Consider the following 17,854-nt stretch of genomic DNA (forward strand, 5'->3'; position numbering starts at 1 on the left):
GGAGGCACTAGGAACTCGTTTGTATATGAGTACCGCATATCATCCACAAACCGATGGACAGAGTGAAAGAACGATTCAGACTCTCGAAGACATGCTCAGGGCATGTGTGATCGATTTTGGAAACGGATGGGATAAATACCTACCGTTAGCAGAATTCTCGTATAATAATAGTTATCATGCGAGCATTGGAGCTGCGCCATTCGAAGCATTGTATGGAAGGAAGTGTAGATCTCCTATCTGTTGGAATGAAGTAGGAGATCGGCATTTAACTGGTCCCGAGATCATACATGAAACGACTGAGAAGATAGTGCAAATCAAGGAGAGATTGAAAACAGCCCGTAGTCGCCAAAAGAGCTACGCTGATGTCCGAAGGAAACCATTAGAGTTTCAGGTCGGGGACATGGTTATGCTAAAGGTGTCACCTTGGAAAGGTGTAATACGGTTCGGCAAAAGGGGTAAACTGAACCCAAGGTACGTAGGCCCGTTCAAGATCATCGAACGCATTGGACCGGTAGCTTATCGACTCGAGTTACCGCAACAACTCGCTGGAGTACATAATACCTTTCACGTCTCAAACCTGAAGAAGTGTCTTGCAAAGGAAGACCTCACCATTCCTCTTGAAGAAATTCATGTCGACGAGAAACTACAATTCGTCGAAGAACCAATCGAAATCATGGACCGTGAAGTTAAACAGCTCAAACAGAGTAATATACCGATTGTTAAGGTTCGTTGGAATGCTAGAAGAGGTCCCGAGTTTACTTGGGAACGAGAGGATCAGATGAAACGAAAGTATCCACACTTGTTTCTCGATGACGCAAAATAGGTACAATTTTAAAATTTCGGGACGAAATTTATTTAACGGGGAGGTAATGTAACGACCCGCACTTTTTCGATCATACTATATTTATAAGATTAATATTTACATAAATTAAACCTTGCCAACATGATAAGCAATCCAAATTGTCGAGATTTATATTTCCGAAAAGAGTTTTACACAACGTTTGACCGTCTAGTTTGACCGATGATATCACGAACTATACAATATATGATAATTATACGTTTGTGTATATAAATGTATATATACATATTTAACATGATTAATAAATGTTTTAATATCTCATTTTGTATTAATAACAACAAGTTATATGTGTATTTTGAAACTACTAACTTAAGTTTTCAAAACGATAACTATACGTAACGTTATTTGACATAAATACTTAAGACATATAATGTTTATACATATATTGTATAAGTAATGTATTTAATCACTTTTAAAGACTTAAATACATAAAACCATATAAGTGTATTCACAAAAGATAGCTATATTTGAATCCTCATTCCATTTTTCACAAAATTTCTATACGTATACCTAGAGTATTTGTACTCGTATCATACCTAGCTTCTATACGTATTTACTATTGGTATATACACATCAAATCACCACCTAACCAGCCCTTATTCATGCCTTATGTATAAGGTAATTACTTTTGAATCATTGCAAGACTAATTACAAAAATACAAACTAGAATTTTGTCATGTTATCCTTAAAGATCACATTTTTAGGAGTATATATGTATCATCATTTTTGATTCATTTTTACTTCAATCTCTTAACTAAAAACACACACTCTTTCTTACTCTCTAAACTCCATAACAATCCAGCAAAGTTCCATAAAGATCTAGCTTCAAAAACCATACTAAAACACCATAAGAAAACCATACAAAAACACTTCAAGAAAACCCTCCAAGAACACACCAACTTACTTCCAATCTTTCATCCACTTCAATCACCCTTTTTGTTCTAGCTTCTTACTCCTCTTTTACAGCAAACTTATCCAAGGAACTTGAGGTAGAATTTATGTTCATAACCTTATTCAATTCATATATATATAGCTATCTTATTTTGTGGTACAAAAGTTTAACAACAAGAACATAGTTTGAATGTTTTCAAACTTGTTTGCAAACTAAATAGATCCTTCTAACTTAACTTTTAAAATACTTCAAGACCTGTAATATAACTTATGTATATACTAATTTAACAAGGTAAAACTTGGTTTTTCAAAGTATAAGTATTTTTAGAAAAATGGTCATTAAATGATTTTGTTGTAACAAAAATGTTTAACTTCATATGTTTCACTAATGTTTCACTTATGCCGTATGATTTTGAATACAAACCAAGGTATTTACAGTTCATAGTCTTAAAGAAGAACTCGATCCAAGAAGATGGCAATTTGAATCAACGAAAACGGATTTGTAACGAAGAAACTATGACCGAAACAAAATTGGTTATCCTAGATCATTTCAACTACGGGATCAATTGGAAAAAAATGATATAAATCACATATTTCTAAGATAACATGATATTTTATATATATGTACTTATAATTCAATTTCATATGGTTCAGGATCACCCGTAAACAATACGAGAAGATTAATCATAAGATCCCATGTTTGTACGCAACACGTCATTTGACAACACCGGTACTTTATGTACGCAACACGTCATTTGACAACACCGGTACCATGGGTCAAGATTAATCTCGACCAATACATATACGATGGGGTTTTATTTATTTCGTTGGGGGTTTTGTTTATTGCGGGTATATTAAACATCTAAAAATGAACCATTAAAATTGAATTACTAACATCGGACTGCTAACTACGGACTAAGGAATTATTCAAAGTATTAAAAGTATAACAAGTATATATTTATAACGTTTGTTTAAAAATGAAAACATATTGATATATTATATATGGATAGGTTCGTGATATCAACCGGAAGACTGAGTCAAAATATATATATCATCAAGACAAGAGTGAGTATATAGTCCCACTTTTAAACTCTAAATATTTCGGGATGAGAATACATGTACTTTATGTTTTACGTTATGGACACAAGTAACTGAAAAATATATTCTACGTTGAGTTGTACCACTGGCATACTTCCCTGTAGCTTGGTAACTATTATTTACAGCGGTATTGTAAACGCGAATCCTGTTGATAGATCTATCGGGCCTGACAACCCCAACCGGACTGGACGACCAGTATTCAACGGTTGCACAGTACTTCGTTTCGTGACTACACTTGGTACGGTGTAGTAAGATTTCATATTAAAGGGAATATGCGACGTGAAAATGTTAAGTATGGTTACCAAGTGCTCAACCACTTAGAATACTTTTATTGAAATGTTTATATACGAAATCTTGTGGTCTATATATATATATTGCTGCGCACTAAACCTATATCTCACCAACTTTATGTTGACGTTTTTAAACATGTTTATTCTCAGGTGATAATTAAAGCTTCCGCTGCATTATGTTGAATCTAAGCAGGATCATGCGTACTCATATTTGTGTCAAAAATAAAACTGCATATCCGAGGACGTGTGTTGTAAAATATGCTAGAAATCGTGTTGTTATTATCATTTGCAAAGTTTGTAAGTCGAAGATTATCGTTAAACGATAATCATCTTTTTATTGTCTAAAGCTTGTAACAAAAATAATGGTTTGGTTTGTAATGTATAATATATGCAGTTTTCCTTTTTAAAAATGTCGCATATAGAGGTCAATACCTCGCAATGAAATCATACGTTATCTAACACGTTCTTATGGTTAAGGACGGGTTATGACATATCTCGACTTGGATTCTGATATGTTAAAATCAGAATATGTAATTGATTTTGAATGAGTATGGTTGTTTTGATTTCTATGAAAGAATGTTTCTCGTTATGAAAGTAGTTGATGATTGGTTGAATCAGAATCAAAAAATGTAACATGTTAATTGTGAATTTATATATCTCTCGGGTATTACCTACCCATTAAAATATTCTCACCATTAACAGTTTATACAAAAGAATTTTCTTAATTACAATCTTTATGAAAATATACCTACATATATATTTTTTTAGATGTAATCATGGATTTAATGAGCTAACATAATGTTAATCTCATCTGGTTTTTGACTAGGACTAGAATATATAATCTCTAAAACTTTTAGAAGCTACATATTCTCTGCAGAATATTTCTTCGATGAAGTTATGAATCAATACTTCATCGTTTGTTGTTGTTGGTATTCCTTGGTATCTATGGTGCGTATAACGTTGATGTTTGAGGTACAGATTATGATGTTGAGGTGTGCGATGCGGATGTTGCTGTTGGTGGTGGTAATGATACTGTTGACGTTGATGATGGTGGTACTGTTGATGCTGGTGATGCTGCTGGTGCTTGTAACCTTTGTACCATATTCTCTAAAGTCACCACTCGAGCACGAAGCTCATTGACTTCTTCTACTACACCGGGATGATTGTCGGTTCGGACGAGCAGACGAATAAGATTTAGAATGTGAGATAGTATATAATCATGACTAGATACTCTGAAAATGAGAGAGAAAATGGTATTACGAACAGGTTCGCCGGTAAGTGCTTCAGGTTCTTCGCCAAGAGGGCAATGTGGTGGATGGAAGGGATCACCTTCTTCTTGTCTCCAATGATTGAGGAGGCTACGAACCCATCCCCAATTCATCCAGAATAGATGATGGCTAATTGGTTGATCCATTCCGGTTACACTGTCTTCGGAGTTCAGGTGAATATCCATATCGGAATAGCTGTCGGAATTTAAGGAATTTGAACTAGATACGGGATCCATCTTGTATAATTAGGGAGATTATTTTTGATATGAATTAGATTATAGAATTTAGTTTGGTATTCTTCAATACATAATTTACATATGTATATATAATACCAAATTCCATAAATCACGGAGAAATTTTCGGAAGATGTCAGGAAAAGTTTACAGTATCCGATATGCTAAGATATGTATTAGCAGATACGCTGAGATACGAATTTTATCTACACACTATTCATGCAATAATTGCAGGTAAACGTGTCTAGACTTAAGAATGATAAGCATGTAATTTCTGACAAGAAATGATAAGTAAAACTTTTGACATGTAGACACAGTCGAAGTCCAGACTTACTACTGCATTCTAACAACTATCAGTTAGACACACTCATGCAAGACCTGGTTCACTAGGACCAACGCTCTGATACCAACTGTGACGATCGCTCCAAATCCATATGGACGAACACGTCATTCATTGATTTCATTGCGAGGTATTTGACCTCTATATGATACGTTTTGTAAACATTGCATTCTTTTGAAAAGGCACACCATAAATGTATATTTAAATCAAAGGTTTTTGACATCTGATGATTTCTACATATAGACAATCACCGTATATAATAGTTTATAATAGTACTTTCGTTGACAATGCAGTCAAAATAAGGTACATGGTGATGAATTGGTGAATGCAACGTTTTCTTGAAAAATATGCCATGTAAGACTCCATGCACATAGCTTGTATATCATAATAGCAAACAGCAGAAGACTTCTAGAGAACCTGAGAATAAACATGCTAACAAGTGTCAACACAAAGGTTAGTGAGTTCATAGTTTGTATGTTTCGCATAATTTGTATATAAAGATGGATCACAAGATTTCAGTTGTTTCATCCAGAAACGTTTATCAAAATATTCTACAAGATTGAGCACCCTGGTAACTAAACTTTAACGTCTATATAATAAGTACCCCTTTTTAACATACATGCAACCAACATGTACAATACACGCAAACCAACGTGTACTAAACTCAAATAGCATACGTCTGTTTAATAGTTCAGGCTAGGGTTTCTATACCTGGAACAGACGGGGATGTCAAGCCCTATGGATCCATATACTACTACTCACGCCCACCAGTTCTTATAACTGGCAGTTACTAGTTACCAAAGCTAAGGGATTTTCGGTTCAAACTCGGTGTAGAATTTAGTATGTACTTGTATCCATTGCGTTTAAAATAAAGTGCATGTATTCTCAGCCCAAAAATATAGATTGCAAAAGCAATTAAAAAGGGAGCAAATGAAACTCACCTTAGCAGCACATAAAGTTGTTCATCGTAATGTGACCGAAACCCGGAATATCAAATAATCGTAGATCTCAACCTAGAGAACATATGTTGGTCAATAAATGTCTATCAAGCTAGGTCTGGTCATAGTGTATCACAACCCTAATGCTCGAGATCGACATACAAAAGTTTATCAAAAGTCATTTCAAAAAGTCATTCTGACTTTAGTTCAACAAAACGAGACGTGCCTTATATAAGGATTCATTTACTCGGTTGGTAATATTTAAAAATCCATTTTATCAATCTCGTAAACAAGTTGTTTAAATCTTAATTGTAGATTCAAAAGCAATTTCAATTAACGTCAATCATAATTCAGTTGCTTATATCTTTTAATCGGTTCATCGAAACTATTCGATATCTAAATGAAAAGTTATTGATTTTTCGCTAGCTTTCCAAAAACATGTATATCATATACCTTTTACCAGTAATATATGTATTTAATTCGTGATTCATTATAAACTGTTTAGCGATGAAATTTAGCATATAAGCATGTATAAATATATATATACTCGAGCACTAGACATGGATACACAATTATTATGTAAAAGATAAAATATAAGTACTTACATATCAATATTGAGATTCAATATTGTAGGAAAGTACGTAGACGTAACGGAGATGATAAACACTAGTTTTGACTTGCAAACAAAACCCTTGAACAATACCCATAACCTCCTTAGTAATAACACATATTTTCCTTAGCTCTATCCCGCTTGAAAAGCCATTTTTGAAAGTGACACGCTCATAACCTCGTCTTAGTATTTTATGTATAATACTAATTATTAATAATACTAATAATAATAAGATTAATAATAATATTAATCTTAATAATAATAATAATAATAATAATAATAATAATAATAATAATAATAATAATAATAATATAACAGAGGGAGTAATTGTGCAACAAATGAACTAAAATCGTCGAAATTTATAGATGTTTGCTGGGATCTGTCACCATGCGATCGCATGGCTCCCATGACCAATTCCCATGCGATCGCATGGATTGGTTTTACAGCTCACAATGTTTTATCGTGTACCTCGTCGACATATATTATAATCGTAAATTGAATTTAAAATTTTAAAAAGTCGTATCTATTAAATACTTCAGGGGTATTCTATGTAACTTATAATTAATAATTTCTATCATGTTGTTTTCATGTGAATAGTAAATGAATTAATTTAAATTCAACTATTTAAGCTACACGTTGTACGTTGTGCTTTACAAATTGTACATTATTAATTTAACTTTGTTTCTAAAAAAAAATACAAAAATTATATCATAAAAATAAAATGACTTAATACGTAAAATTTTTAATTTGAAATAGCATCGTTTAATAGTAAATTTTTAATCATTTCGTATATAAATATTATTCGCATGATTCCATATATATCGAAAACTCTTATATTTATTAAAATATGTATATAATACATGTTATGACGTTCGTGAATCGTTGGACAAACAGGGTGGTCAACCGTTATATATAAAAAAATCATTTTCAAAAGTTTCAAAATTCATTGCTTATCATGTCGAAAATATTAAATCATATAGAGAATTGGTTTAAATAAGTCGAAATTTTCCGGGTCATCACAGTATAAATTATATATACGTTAAGTTTAGTTACCAGGGTGCTCAATTTTGTAGAATATTTTGATAAACGTCTATGGATGAAACAACTGAAATATTGTGATCCACCTTTATGTACAGATTATGCAAAACATTAAAACTATGAACTCACCAACCTTTGTGTTGACACTTGTTAGCATGTTTATTCTCAGGTTTCCTAGAAGTCTTCCGCTATTTGCTTATATGTTAGACAAGCTATGTGCATGGAGTCTTACATGGCATATTTTTCAAGGAAACATTGCATTCACCAAATCATCACCATGTATCTTATTTTGACTGCATTGTCAATGGAATTACTATTGTAAACTATTATTTACGGTGATGGTCTATATGTAGAAATCATTAGATGTCGAAAACCTTTAATTTAAATATTCATTTATGGTGTGCCTTTTAAAAAGAATGCAATGTTTACAAAACGTATCATATAGAGGTCAAATAACTCGCAATGAAATCGATGAATGACGTGTTCGTCCATATGGATTTGGAGCGATCGTCACAATGCTGGTGGAGCTGGTGGTGCAGACAGTCCAGCACCTTAAGTAGATGGTGCGTAACGGGAAGACTTACGCACGAATGGATCGGCAGGGTAAGGTACAACCCGCTTACGGGCAGTAACCATAACCAACTGTCCGCGTGCGTCCACGAACGGTCTACCTCCGTTAACCCCCGGAATAGCAGTACCATCTAAACGATACCGCCTCCTCAGGGTCCTCGTCGGATTCCTCCTCGCTGGAGTCGTCGGATGATGAATCGTCTGAATCATCTGAAGGTGGATGTGCCTGACCGGTAGTCATAAGTCGGTATCTGCCAGGCGGGATCGGCACGACACGTCCATCAGGAACGCGTCTAGCCCAATGTCCATGCTCATTACGGAAAGGACTGATATTGCTCCAAACGAACATATATTTAGTCGCAATATTATTCCAAAATGTAATGTTTTTAATTGTAATTTCCTTATTTTTAGTTGTAATTGTTTAAATAAATAAGTGTGAAGACGAAAGACGAAGATCGCTCGAAACTGAAGATTTAAAGATTAAAACGAAGATTTAAAAGGCGAAAACGTCCAAAATGCTCAATCGTACAAGTTACACTCCAAATGGTTTAAATTATCGAAGAAAAACGTCTAAAGATTGACAAGAACGCAAGTCACAGAATGCAAATTACATGATATTAAATTGTACGAAAAGACGTTCGAGAAACAGGAACCGAGACATAAACCGGGCGTAAACGTACGAAACATCGGAGCCAAAATTATGAGTCAACTATGCACATAAATATAATATAATATATATATAATTATATAAATTATATATATTATATTTATATTTAAAAAATATGTCGACAAAGAAGCAAACAAAAAATCCTGAGCTGGAAAAGGGGGCCATGCGATCGCATGGCCTGGAAGGCTATTTTCCAGGAGATCGCATGGTGTCCTGTAGCAGGCCACATCTCTATAAAAAGCCAGTTTGCTCGAGTTTTATGTACACTTTCTTTTCATTTTCATTTCTGTAAACATAATATATATATTTATAATTTTAATTTTAATTTAAGTTTATTTTAATAATAAGGTTATTGTAACGTTTAATTTACGGGCTTTAAGTCGGTGTTCTGTCCGGGTACCGCTACGCTAATTATATTACTTTTTACCGTTCCAACTCGCTGTAAGTCTCCACGTCCCAACTTTATTTTCGCGTATCGTTATTATCGTTGTTATTACTATCGTTATTTATTATTTATTATTGTTATCGTTTATTAGTATTATTATTACCATGTCCATTTTTTATAATTTATATTTTTACGCCGTTATAATGTCCAACTAAATATCCATAGTGGTACCTAAAATGTAGAACCTCTGGACAAATGGATTGAACCATATTATAATATTATGATGTAACTTTGACTATTTTTAATATTAAGTTTAATCACCGACCCATTGTTATATAATTTAATATTTTCACCCTTATCACATAATTTATTAAAATTGATAAACGAAAGTGCATTAAATTGACATAAATTATGCTTCAACACCTCGGTGATCTAGACGGACATATGGACAAATTATTGACAACAATTTAGAAGTGTGATTCGGTGGTTTGGGTAATATTACAGTTTATATAATCGTGTAATTATAAAAAGGGTAAGACCGTTATAATTTTGGTTTTAACGAAAGTAAAAACTGGATTAAATCTTAATTTAAATAGTCGGGGTATAATTTAATTCGCTAAAACGAGATCTAAACGAAAGTGAGATTTAGTTTTAGTTAATTAAATCTTTATAAATCGAAAGATAAAATATAAGGATATATATTAAAACATCGTAATCGGACTTAAAAACAATCCATAAATCCAGAGGGGACATATTTTAGTAGCCACTACTTTACCTTATTTTAAATCTCTTCAATTTCACTTATTGCCATATCGTAAACTTTAATTACTTTTTACTATTTTGCTATATTTCCATGAAAAACCTTATTTCTTCTACTTTGTTAAATTAGTTTAAATTGTATTTTTATTGTCGTTAATTTAGTTATTTCGTTTTAGTTAAATTTAATTTCCGTTCAATTAAGTAGTAAACCCTAATCCAAAATCCCCCTTTTAAATAGATTAACTTTTAGCAATTAAAAAATCTTGAAAACTCCATCTCCCTGTGGAACGAACCGGATTTACCAAATAAACTATTACTATACGGATAGGACAAAGTTGCCTATATGTGTGAAATCAATCCGAAATCATAAGAACACCATATAATCACAACCAATTCGTGTAATAAATTCAATCTAAATCTGATCAAAATAAAAGGACACGATCGAGCACATCAACTTTTTGGCGCCGCTGCCAGGGATAAGTTGGCAGTTAAATAAATAGATAATTTTTCTGATTCGTAGTAGTAGTTGGATTTGTACGTGGACTGGGTTATTGGAGCCAAACAGTACTCAATTATATTGAGACAAAACGAATCCTGCCCCTCTGCTGCATCTTTTGGCTATTCAAAACGTGAGCAAAATCAGAAGGAAAATCTGTTTGTTTAAAGGTTTTTATCATTGTTTTTAGTTATTCGATCCTTTCGTGAAAATTCATTTTCAAGAAAGTTCAATGTTCATACACTTAGTGAATAAATCCTTCAAGACTACATACAATTTTGTAATTGTATGACCCGTTCAAGAAATCCTAAACTCGTTGCACTTAATTCAAAACCTGAAAGAAACGAAAAGATTAAAACAAGAAAAACAAAAAAAATTAAGTAGTACTAGTAAACCGAAAACACCGAAAAATATCAAAAAACAAGTAGGAAACACTAGTGGTCAACCAGAAATCAAAACTGAACCTGAAACCATCGCCATTAAAGAAGAAATGGCTGAAGTAACACCTGATCCAAATGATCTACCGATGTGGAATACCAGACAAACTGTTCCCCCTCTCGCACTTGCACCTATAAGAAGACCTGAAATTGAGGCTGAAAACTGGGAAGTTAAGGGGCAGTTTATGCACACGGTTCGTGAAAACCAATTTGACGGAAGACTTAATAATAATCCGATAGAACATTTAGAAGCTTTTGAAGATTTATGTGAACTGTACAAAAATAAAGATGTTTCTTCAGATGCATTTAAGTTAAGAACTTTTCCGTACTCGTTAATCGGAGACGCAAAAGCATGGTTGAAAGCATCAAAACCTGATTCTATCACAACTTTCAATGAATTAAGAGAAAAATTCATTACCCAATTTTTTCCACCGGCAAAAGCCGAAAGACTTAGAACTGAAATCACCACTTTTAAACAAAAGGCGGATGAAACTCTTTATGATGCATGGGAAAGATTAAAAAGAATGTTACGAAATTGTCCGCAAGACGGATTACAAAAAGGGTAAATAGTATAAACTTTTTATCGTGGTATTGATGAACATACTCGTGGTATATTAGATTCCTCCGCTGGAGGAGTATTTATGTACAAATCACCAAATCAAGCGTATGACATGTTAGAAGACATGTCAGTTCATACTTTTGAATGGACACCGTCTAGAGATCAACTACCTAGAAGGACGGTGGCAAGCCTTGAAGAAAATGAAGACAACAATACAACCATAGCTTCACTGTCGAATCAATTCAAAAAGTTTGGAAGAGAAATAGAGAAACTAAATTCAACAATTTTAGCATTGCAAGTAGGCTGTGAAATCTGTGGGCAGCCACATTTCACAAAAGATTGTGATATCAATGATCGGCCAATGAACTCAGTAACACAAGTTAATTTTATGGCCAATCAAAGACAAGGAAATTTTCAAGGAGGAAATTCTAATTATCAACCTGCAAACCCAGGATATCAAAACCCGAAGAATTTTGCTTTTCAAAGAAATGGACCACCTGGCTTTTTCAATAGAAACCAACCTCCATTTTCACCTCAACAAAATTTCCAACAACAACCGTTACCTCAACAACCGTATCAACAACAAAATCATAACACGCAACCAGTAGAGAAAAAATCTAACTTTGAAGAAGTTATGATGAATTTTGTCAAAAGTCAAACAGAAATGAATGAGCAAGTGAAGAGACAACTTCATCAATCCCAAACAGAAAACAAGCAAGTACAAAGGAATCATCAAGCGTCAATTCAAAACCTTGAAAGAGATATGGGAAGAATATCCCAATTGCTTGGTGAAAGGCAATCGGGAACTTTACCATCAAACACGCAACCAAACCCTAAGGGTAAGGAAACTCAAAATTCAAGTAATATTTCACAAGTTAATTCTATCACTACGCGAACTGGGTTAACCATTAACCCAGATATTCCAAAGCCTCTCACTCCTATTCATGTTTCACAAGAAAACGAACCTGTGGTGGAAGAAAATACGATGCCAACCACAAGTGCACCAAAGACTCAAAATCAACCACCATTAAAGGTATACAAACCTCCAATTCCATATCCACAACGTTTGAAGAAAGATAAATTACAAGCACAATACAACAAGTTTGCTGACATGATTAAGCAAATTTGTATAAATGTACCGCTTGTAGATGTTCTTGCAGGTATGCCGAATTATGGAAGGTTTATCAAAGATCTTATAGCAGACAAAGGAAAATATGCAGAAGTTTCAACCACATTCCTTAATGAGGAATGTTCGGCAATTTTACAAAAGCAAAATTTGCCACCAAAACTTGGAGATCCAGGAAGTTTCATCATTCCTTGTCTGATGGGAGATTCAGTAATGTACGATGCATTAGCTGATTTAGGAGCGAGCATTAACCTTATGCCTCACTCCTTGTACTTAAAATTGAACTTAAGTGATTTAAAACCAACCAGGATGTGTATACGATTAGCTGATAGAACTTACAATTATCCTATTGGCATTGCTGAAAACCTACCGGTTAAAGTAAATCACTTAATCTTTCTGCTGATTTCGTTGTTCTTGAAATGGAAGAAGATAGTAAGGTTCCCCTAATTCTAGGGCGTCCCTTTCTAAATACTGCAGACGCAATTGTGCGCGTAAAAGAGAAAAATCTCAGCTTAGGTGTGGGGGAGGATAGAATTATATTGAACATAGATAAGGCTATGAAACACCCTATGTCTCCTGATGACGAATGTTTCCAAATAGACATTGTTGATTGTTATATTGAGGAAGAACTACATGAACTATTAAATATCGACACCTCAGATTTCACCCCGATGGGTGAAGGTGAAGATTTTGATGTCGATATAGAGTTAGACAAGCTGTTGAAGGTAGTCACTGATGAAGAATAAATAAAAGAAGAAATTCCCGGGGAAGATGAACCTTTTGAAGAAATTACCGATGGTAATAGGTTTCGGATAAAATCTTCCTTGGAAGAACCACCCACCTTGGAACTTAAAGAACTCCCGGAACATTTGGAGTATGCTTATCTCCAAGGAACGTCACAATTACCTGTCATAATTTCATCAAAACTTTCCGATGACGAAAAGGGTAGGTTAATGTCTATTTTAAAAACCCACAAAAAGGCAATTGCCTGGAAAACAACTGATATTCTAGGGATTAACCCTGCTTATTGTGCCCATAAAATTCTAATGGAAGAAGATTTTAAACCCGTGGTACAAAGGCAATAGAGGTTAAACCCTAACATGAAAGAAGTTGTCAAAAAGGAGGTTATCAAATTACTTGATGCCGGGTTAATTTACCCTATATCCGATAGCCCGTGGGTAATTCCTGTACAAGTAGTACCCAAGAAAGGGGGTACGACTGTTATTCTAAATGATAAGAACGAACTCGTTCCTACAAGAACAGTCACTGGGTGGAGAGTATGTATAGACTATCGTCGTCTAAACGACGCTACAAGGAAAGATCATTTCCTGCTACCATTTATCGACCAAATGCTAGAACGTTTGGCGGGAAAAGATTACTACTATTTCCTTGATGGATTCTATGGTTATTTAAAAATTCCAATCGATCCAAAAGACCAAGACAAGACCACATTTACTTGTCCATTTGGTACTTTTGCCTACCGACGAATGCCATTCGGATTATGCAACGCACCAGGCACCTTTCAAAGGTGTATGATGGCAATTTTTCATGACATGATTGAAGAAAGTATAGAAGTCTTTATGGATGATTTCTCTGTTTTTGGAGACTCCTTCAACTCATGTCTCTCAAACCTTGAACGAATGCTAATTTGTTGTGAAGAATCAAATCTTGTTTTAAACTGGGAGAAATGCCACTTCATGGTGAAGGAAGGCATTGTTTTAGGACACAAGATTTCTCGAGCTGGAATGGAAGTAGACAGAGCTAAGATAGATGTTATTTCAAAACTTCCTCCTCCAACTAATGTTAAAGGAATTCGTAGTTTCCTTGGTCAAGCGGGATTCTATCGGCGATTCATAAAGGACTTTTCCAAAAACGCTCGGCCCATGACTAAACTTCTTGAGAAAGACAGTACATTCAATTTCAACGAAGAATGTGTAAATGCTTTCTCCATTTTGAAAGAGAAACTTACGAATGCACCCATCATGGTATCACCCGACTGGTCCAAACCTTTCGAGCTAATGTGTGATGCTAGTGATTTCGCGCTGGGAGCTGTTTTAGGTCAACGTCAAGATAACAAATTTCAACCAATCTGCTACGCAAGTAAAAAACTTACAAGAGCTCAGTTGAATTACACAACTACTGAGAAGGAGCTTCTTGCAGTAGTTTTTGCTTTCGATAAGTTTAGATCTTACCTAGTGTTATCTAAAACAATTGTTTATACCGATCATTCAGCCCTAAAGTACTTATTCAAAAAGCAAGATGCTAAGCCTAGACTCATTCGTTGGATTCTTCTCCTACAAGAATTCAACATTGAAATCAAGGATAAAAAGGGTGCTGAAAATCTCGCTGCAGATCACTTGTCTTGTCTTGAAAATCCTCACTTAGAATCACTCGAAGAATCTGTTATTCACAATACTTTTCCAGACGAGTTCCTAATGAAAATTAAAACAGAAGAAGAAATTCCATGGTTTGCGGACTTTGCCAATTATCTAGCCGCAGAAATTCTTGTTAAAAATCAAACCTATCAGCAAAAGAAGAAATTTTTTGCTGATCTAAAGTTTTACTTCTGAGAAAGCCCTAATCTCCTTCGTATAGGAGCAGATCAAGTTATTCGTCGATGTGTATACGGTAAAGAAGCTCAACAAATTCTGGAGCACTGTCATCAAGGACCAGCTGGCGGATATTTCGGACCAAGCTATACAGCTAAGAAGGTCTTTGACTCAGGTTTTTACTGGCCAACTATTTTCAAAGATTCTTACAACATGGTAAAAACCTGTGACGCTTGTCAAAGATCCGGAAATATCTCCAAGAGAGACGAAATGCCACAACAAAGCATCCTAGTATGCGAAGTATTTGACATTTGGGGTATTGACTTCATGGGTCCATTCCCCGCCTCTAACAAATGCAAATACATTCTCGTAGCAGTCGATTACGTTTCTAAATGGGCTGAAGCAAAAGCTCTATCCACTAACGATACTCGAGTTGTTGTCAGCTTTCTCAAAAACCTTTTCTCACGATTCGGGCTTCCAAAAGCATTAATCAGTGATCGTGGAACTCATTTTACAAATCAATTACTCGAGAAAGTACTTAAAAAGTACGGAGTTAATCATCATTTCTCAATCTCTTACCACCCTCAAACGAGTGGCCAAGTTGAAAACACAAATCGAGGTCTTAAACGAATTTTAGAAAGAACGGTTAAGAATAATCCAAAAATCTGGAATCGAAAGCTAGATGATGCACTGTGGGCATTTAGAACCGCATTCAAAACTCCCATTGGTACCACTCCTTTTCGATTAATATATGGTAAGGCATGTCATCTACCTGTTGAGGTTGAACACAAGGCGTACTGGGCAATAAAAGAATGTAATACGGACCTTGTGGAAGCCGGAGAAAATTGATTCTTACAATTGCATGAATTAGACGAGCTAAGACTTCAAGCATATGAAAACTCGAGATATTACAAAGAGAGAACTAAGAAATGGCACGATGCTCGCTTAAAAGAGAAGAAAGCATTTGAACCAGGGGACAAAGTTCTAGTTTTTCTATCACGTTTTAAGTTTTCACCTGGGAAACTTAAGTCCCGATGGAGGGGACCATATGAAGTAAAACAAGCATTTCCATCCGGATACGTAGAGTTATATGACAAGAATGGTGGTATTTTCAATGTGAATGGTCACAGACTTAAATTCTATTATGAAGGGTTCAACAACACTGAAAGAGATGACATCACATTCTACCCTAAGGACAAATAAATTCAGGGTAATTTTAGCTAACCACTCGCCTTCTTAAAATGTTTCAAATTATTTCAAGAGTGGAGCCCGATTGGTCTTTTCCGCTAGCAGACACTAAAGAACTAGTCTTCTCCCTCCATTCTGAATTTTTTTTAGTTTTGTATGAAATTAATATGCTTTTTAAATTTAAATTTTGTGTGATTTAAAAACAAAATTTATTTTATTTCATTAAGCTTAAAAAATGATTTCTAAAATTTGTCGTGAGTTGAAAACTAGGTCGTAGAACCGAAATTGCTTTACCCAAGGACGGGACGAAAAATTTTGTTATCATTATTTTAATATTATTGATCTAAAGTATGCCAAAAATATTATATGAATGTGGGATAATATACCAAACTTCATAAATATGTATATATGTTTGTAGTTTATTTTATGTACTAATAAGGGTAAAAGACGCATTTTCAAAGACTGAAATTTAGTTCAGCAAAAGCAACCAATTTTTGGCAAAACATATGAAATGATGACAGAAATTTTGGGATGACGAACAAATCAACATCAACAGATTAAACAGAAAACTCGCAAGTTACGGCTTTTTAGCTAAAGAGGTTTTAACTCCCTTTCTATTCTAATTGCCCTCATGAATTTTATCTTGTCTGATTTCATTGCAAATGAGGGCATTGCATGATCTCAAGTGTGGGGAGGAGTTATAAATTCTCTCGGGTTTACACTAGGCTTATTTTCTAAATTTTGTGAAAATTTTAAATTTTTTTTAACTAAATGAATTCAAATCTTGTTTAATATGTTTATGAACGATAAAACTAGGTGTGGGTACCGAAAATATTGTTACCCTAAAATAAGGACATAAATTGAGAAACAACTAAAATACTTGAATTTATATATTAGAAATAAAAAGACGCATGAAAAAGCCAAGTGTGGGGAGATTTGTCAATATATATGAACTGTTATCACATGTTTGTACGAAGTTTATTGCAGGTACTTTTGCTTTGGGCTGTATAAATTTGTTTTACCCATTAAATTGTAATATAAATGAAAGAAAAGATGGATCTACACGATGAATCAATTCAATCATTAAAATGAAGTAAAGTCTTCAGAAAAAGAAATGCGCTTCTTGATTTAGGTCAGGAAGTTGTCGTCCAGACCAGTTGTAGAGTCTACGAAAAACCTTGAAAAGTTTTCTCGAAAATCAGCTGGAAATCCACGGACCTCAACATCAAACAGGGTCGTCAAGTGGTCAGACTTATCCTAACCATGAGAGGATCTGTCTCGTAAAATGGGGAGGGTGCCGTGCAAATTAGCTTGATAAGACTAATGAATCAGACCTCCAGAAAGGATAATCTCCTAAAAGATTAAAAATCAGCATTTAAGCCTGATATTACTCAATCCTTGAGATTAACCTTAAAGATTGAGAATTACAAACTCATGGAATTCGATGATATCTAAACTCGAGCTTGAACGAGAAAATATTTTGATCAAATTAAAACCGATTTGTTTTCTGAAAACCTATTTTCAATGCGTTCATTACCATTGAACGTAAAATC

General features: G+C 34.3%; 1 non-coding gene across 1 annotated transcript; it reads right to left on the minus strand.

The window, feature by feature from the left end:
• Window positions 1–11,325: 11,325 nt before the first annotated feature.
• Window positions 11,326–11,432, minus strand: LOC139850990 (small nucleolar RNA R71). Its single transcript, XR_011760358.1, has one exon. It is a non-coding gene; the product is annotated as a small nucleolar RNA R71 (small nucleolar RNA).
• Window positions 11,433–17,854: the final 6,422 nt, after the last annotated feature.

Source organism: Rutidosis leptorrhynchoides, chromosome 5, assembly GCF_046630445.1.
Source record: "Rutidosis leptorrhynchoides isolate AG116_Rl617_1_P2 chromosome 5, CSIRO_AGI_Rlap_v1, whole genome shotgun sequence".
NCBI classification, from domain to species: domain Eukaryota; kingdom Viridiplantae; phylum Streptophyta; class Magnoliopsida; order Asterales; family Asteraceae; genus Rutidosis; species Rutidosis leptorrhynchoides.